This window comes from Sapajus apella, unplaced genomic scaffold, assembly GCF_009761245.1.
Source record: "Sapajus apella isolate SASKATOON/1434 unplaced genomic scaffold, GSC_monkey_1.0 scaffold54, whole genome shotgun sequence".
NCBI lineage: Eukaryota > Metazoa > Chordata > Mammalia > Primates > Cebidae > Sapajus > Sapajus apella.
Genome location: NW_022436994.1, coordinates 1,277,891 through 1,283,890, shown reverse-complemented (window position 1 = coordinate 1,283,890; position 6,000 = coordinate 1,277,891). Strand labels below are relative to the sequence as shown.

The 6,000-nt window shown below is 42.2% G+C and overlaps 1 non-coding gene across 1 annotated transcript; it reads left to right on the top strand.

Annotated features, from left to right (window-relative positions):
• Positions 1-3,673: 3,673 nt before the first annotated feature.
• Positions 3,674-3,806, top strand: LOC116527492. The gene has a single exon (XR_004258573.1). It is a non-coding gene; the product is annotated as a U8 small nucleolar RNA (small nucleolar RNA).
• The last annotated feature ends 2,194 nt before the right edge of the window (positions 3,807-6,000 follow it).

The window sequence follows — 6,000 nt, the reverse complement described above, 5'->3', positions numbered from 1 at the left end:
CATCGTATAAAGTGGTATGATATGAAGGAGTGGTGATGTAAGATCATACAAAACAACAACAAAAAAAAGTCTTTGGAGTGAACTTTCAAGAATGTTTTTAATAAATTATATTTTTTCAGTTTTAAATGTGTGTGTGTGTAATTTTTAAAATAGTTGTTACTAAGCATCATCTTACGTGAAAATAGCTACTCTCAGGCATGTGTTTTGCCTCTCCATGTGCTTCTTCTCCGATTATGAAAGCGAGTTTCTGATGAGCTGGTTTCAAGGGATTTGGCTGAGTTTACAGCAGCAAGTGGAAAGCATTTCAAGCGTTGCCTTCTAGCATGTAAGTACGCAGGGCCTGTGGGTGTCGCATTCACAGCCCGCTCTGGGCTGACCAGTCTCCAGACTCTTCCAAGCAGATCGGAAGCTGTAACCTGCGGTCCAGGAATAGGCTTTGTCTTCGGGATCCCTGAAACTGTATTCATGTTTCCGTTCTGTGTCTCCCGCTCTTTACTTTTCAGTATTAAGGAAGACAGCTCAGATGTTCCCATCAGTCTCGGGGCGTCCATGACCTGAGGAAGTGGCAGCGCTCCTTAGCTAGAGGAAGACGAAATCACAGCTCTGAGTAACCCCTCTGTTGTGCTGGACACGGTGCGCTTTTCTCAGGACCTGTGACGAGGTACAGACGTTTGTCAAACAGAAAAGGAAAGCAAGTCTGCACATTCCCGCAAACCCTGCGCCATCTTTCAACAGGTTAAAATTCCGGAGTTTGGAGTGTTTTTTTCACAGCAGGAGGGAATCCTCGCAATTGCTTCATTGAAAAACCTAGGCAGCCCCGGAGCGGAAGCCAGTCCCCGGCCCAGTCCCAGCGCGCAGCAGCCGGCCTCCTCTGTCCTTCCAACAGGACACTGGCCGCTGTGTCGTCTGCCGAGGACTTGGGGCAGGTGCAGAGGCCGCGGCGTCTCCGGGACGGCGGCGTGGGTCTCGCGGGGCCGGCTGCCGCTGCAGATGCGGCATGGGGCGGGCAGACCCGGGCGCCAGAGACGGCGGGGCCCTGTGCCCAAGGAGCAGGGCGTCCCCTTCCGGCACAGGAAAGGGCCAGGGTCGTCAGATGCCTCCCCACCCCAGCTCTCCACTGCGCCTTCGGGGATAAACACAGCAGATCCTCCTGGGTGCGTGGACCAGCGGACACAGTCTGGGCGCTGCTTTGCAGCGAATGTGGCGTCAGGCGGTGCGGCTGGGCCTCGGCCTTGTGTTCTGTGCACCCGCTCGATTTCCCGAACCCTCTAGGGGCCGACGAGGGGAAAGCTGGGGCTGAAAGGGAACTCCCAGGACTGCCTGGTTCGGATCTGCAAATCTGCCGCGATGGGGGGCCTGCGCCAAGGCTGGAACGTTCCTGTGCGGGGTATGGCCATCTGCTGTGTCTATGACACTGCAAAGGGGATGCTTCCGGATCCCAACACGCACATCGTCCCCAGCCGGGTGATCGCACAGACTGCCACTGCCGTGCGGGGTTGACTTCCCGTCCGTTTGACACCGTTTGCCGCGGCACGATGGCGCAGTGAGGGCGCAGAGGAACTGGCAAGCGTGACTGCTGGAGGAAGATGGGTCCTGATGAAGGAGGCAAAGCTTTTTTCAAGGGTGCATGGTCCGGTGTTCTCAGAGGCCTGGGTGGTGCTTTTGTGCTCGTGTTGTATGATGAAATCAAGAAGTACACATAAGTTATTTCCTAGGATTTTTCCCTCTGTGAACAGGCATGTTGTACTGTATGACATATCTCGAGCGTTCTTGACAGATTTCTGGCTGTCAATGTATCAGTGGTGACTATTTCCTCGTTGAAAATGGGAAGCAATAATATTCATGTGACCAGTTTTCTCTTAAAGCTATTTCCATGATGATGATGAGGAGACTCAATTTTATTTCAGTCGCTTCTAATAAATAACAAATTTGGAGAAATACAAATATCTAAAATAAATAAATACCTATGGTTTTTTATTTACTAACAAATTTAACCATGGTTATGATGTGCACCCTGCCTTACACAAATGTCAAGGATGAAAATTCCTTATCTATTTAAAGTTGCGTATATTTTAAAGACTAAACAGAATATTTAAAAATAATCACATTTTAACTTTCTGATGATTTTTGCATTGAAGATAACAGCTAAAACTTTGTCCAGTGTAAAACGGAGAGAGATCTATTGCCAGTTACAAGTGGCTCAAGGATTTGAACAACCTTTTCCAAAAGAACTGGAAAAGCTGAAAGAAGTATTTTAAGTATGTATATTAAGGCAATGTAAGGTCAAAGACATGGTGAAGAATTATATATTTGAGACTCCTAGGAAAAAGAAAATTCAGAGATATGAACCCTGTTTTTTAGGTATTTCCTGGCCAAAACTGCTCATTTAGGGGAGATTCAGAGAGACTGAAAACGTGAATAATGTGTTCTAATGACTCAGGCAGCTAAGAAGAAAAGCAACCTAGACTCAGAGCCCATTAAGAAGGGAGAACGTGTTGAAATTTTGAAGAGTGGCACCACAGGGATGCAGTTTTCAAAGTGTGGTCTAGACAGCCTACGTCATTTTTCCTCACCTAAGTTCTAGAACAAAGCACAGAGGAACAAAATGATGAAAAACAAAAGCTCTAACATACATAAATTGGAGCCTTGAAGGTTGTAGAGGAAAAACAACCTGTTCACTCAGCACTCGACTTCAATGTCAGACGTGTGTGTATGCGTCATGTGTGTGTCTGTGTGTGTGGACGTGGTGTGTTTCCCACATAGACTAATTCTCCAATTCTCCAGACACCAGCTGGGTGTCTTAAATTCAGTTATAACACTAGCCACCTGAAGTTAATGCAGACTCCACAGGTAAAGAGCTAAGTCCAACAAGACTGCCCCTCACTTCAGACACTAAACACAAGTAATGGATCCTTATGTTACCCAGATTTCTATCCAATTTCACTATAAGTCAGGGGTTCCCATGAACCCCTCCTTAAGTTCAATATTTTGCTAGAATGGCTCACAAAGCAATGAGTTCACAGGAACAGAGATCTCCTTCTCCTAGCAGAAGGGTCTGTCCTCTGACTTACCTTGTATGGGAGATCAGAAGAGGCTTGCAAAGAGGAGTGGTGGTTTGATTTACCTGGGGATCTTTTGGGTGTCTAGGACCACAGCCTGTACCAAGCAGGGGGCTACCATTATTCACGGGCCATCCTGTTCCTCTGGCAGAGGAACTAAATAAACCTATCACTCAAGATTCCTTTTCCACACCAAATCCACTGCTGGTTCGTTTCCCAAGGACTCCTGAGTACTACAAACCCCATCAAAACACTGCGGCTTTATTGGTCTGTGGTTACAAGAACTACCCACTCACCTAAGGACTATTTATTGAGAACCGCAAGTTACTGATTTCAGCACCGGGGAGCAAAAGACAAAAATCCCTGTCCTGTGGCATTCACATTCTAATCGGCAAGACAGAGAAACAACAATATGTATAAAAGTAATTCATTCATGTAATGCTATAAAAAGATTAGAGACGCAGGGAAACTTTAGAGGGATGTATTGAACCCGTGGGAGGAACTGTGGAAATGTAAATCATTTAAATGGAGTTACTAGGACAGAACGTGTCCAGAAGATGGTTAGAACCATTTGGCTTTTCAAAGCCCTGAAAGTCAAAAGTACCCTACCTGGATCATCAGGTGGAATGATCCTCACCTGTTCCTCTTTTGGAGGACAAATAAAACAGGATGATTGGAGATGCATGAAACGTGATTGACGTCTCTGCGTAATCAGGACTTGCAACACCCTGATTGCTCCTATCTGATTTCTCCTGACAATCATTCCCCCCCATTAAATAAAAATATTAAAAAATAAAAAATAAAGTACCCTACCTGACTTCCAGAGATTCTGGAAGGATAACAAGGGGCAAGGCATTTCCAACTCCCCTGACAACTTGAAATCCCAAATTTGTGTAAGCTCTTGTCTCAGTTTGTTTCGTATGGACATTAGTGCCAGATAAATAAAATATCTTCATGGTTTCTGTTCTTAGGGTGTCCTTTGAGACAGTCTAAAGTGAAATCAGTTCCCCAAAAATATTGTTTTCTAGTCAAATTAACCAGCCCCTTTATTTCCTGTCTTTTGACAACTTTCGGCTACCATTCATAAGAGGTTTGTGCAAGCTGCAATTTCATCCAGCACATGATACTAGAAACACATGGGTACGCCATGGCCTGAGAAGGCTTCACAAAATAAAGTCTCTGGATATGGAAATAAATTTTGGTGAATGGAAAATCACTTATCAGAAAATCCAATGCACATTTTCCCCCATCAGCTAAATTGTTCCAGAACTTTATAAAAAACAAAATGGTATCCGCTTTTTAAAAGCATCGCTAATACATTCCTTTATTGCAGACAGCTTTCTGAATCACATTAAAAGCACAAGATTGGAGTTGCCACAAGTTGCATTTTATCAGCACAAATGAGGGTGTTATTTTTTTTCTTTTGCCATACAAATTAGAGCGATTATTTAAATTCAAGCTGTGATAGTTCTGGGGAGAATGATTGCACATATATTACTCAAAAAAAGAAGGAAAAATAAGAAAAAAGAAAAGCTCACAGTAGGAATCTGCAATGCAGTGTTTAGTTTTGTTTGTGTTTGTTTTTTTTTAAGCCAGCTACTTAGCAGTAATTTATTGGCCTATTACATCCACATTTTGCTGAATTCAGAAAGCCTATACTTGTCATGTTTACAACTAAACATACTCATAATCCTTTCTCTGTACTGAAATTTTAACAAAGCCATAAACCAAAGTAAACATCAATTAAAAGATGCTGATTGTAAATTTAGAGGACATTAAATAAAATATTCTTAAAAACCCTCTTTTCTAAAGTTTCAGTGTCCAATATACACGTAATAAATCCTTCAGTTAGTGCTAATGCATATTACATAGCTTCTTGCTCTGTGCTAAGGAATATTCAAAAGAAATGGACACAGAACTACCTGTAAAATTGCTTTTCCTCACCAAACTGCCTCCAATGGTTTTCAACACAAAATCAGATTAATGAGAAGTTCAGGAAGACCTGTAGCCAACACTGAAGAATCTAAGTGTAAGACAGAATTTATAGAATGAAATTCCTCCTCACGTTTTTATGTACAAATGAATTTTTTTATAAACCTCAAAAATGAGACACAATTTTGCCTGAAATCTTGACATCTATTTTCTTCTTCATATTAATTAAATGAAAAATCAAATTAAATTAGAAATAAAAATTATACCCATTAAAAGGCCATTTATTCTCTTTCTTCTGATCCTATTACAAAATTGAGGCACCAGCAGATGGAGGAATTTGTGAAAAGCCAGGGAAGTTAGGCTGGGTCAGTGACAAAGGGCAGCCCCGTAGGTCGGAAGTCAGCTCTTCTCCTGCTGGTGTTAAGAGTGGAGAGCATACATTGGTGCCATGGCGGTGAATGCAGGCAGCACGGGAAAGTAATCCTTGATTCTTTACAAAACAGCTTTTGGGGGGCGCTGCTAAAGATTCATTTAGAAGTAGACTCCCATGTCTAGGGAAGAAAAAAAAAGATAAATATGATTGATTGCTAGTAAAATTAATAGAGTTTGTATATAAATGTCATTTAGAAATCACTGACTTATGCAGTCTATCTATTTCTTCTTTGATATTTGTGATTGATACTAGTTGGAACCAATCGCTTATATTAGGTTTGTGCAAAAAGCATGATTACTTTTGCACCAATCTAATAACTTAGTGGTTAAAGAATCAATATTAATGGTGATCAGCAGTGATTACAAAGAGAATATACTACTAATCAACATATCTTAAAATAACTTCTCTTGGAATTAATGAAAATTTTATGAATGAATTCCCCAGTGTGGTTCTGTTAAAGTCCAGGATCATTTTTCTAGGGGCTTGTGGTTTTCACTTACAGTTTTTAAAACCACACTGCATCCAAGCAATACTTGATCATGCTGCCATGTGAAAGAATTCCTTGAATCTGCTAGA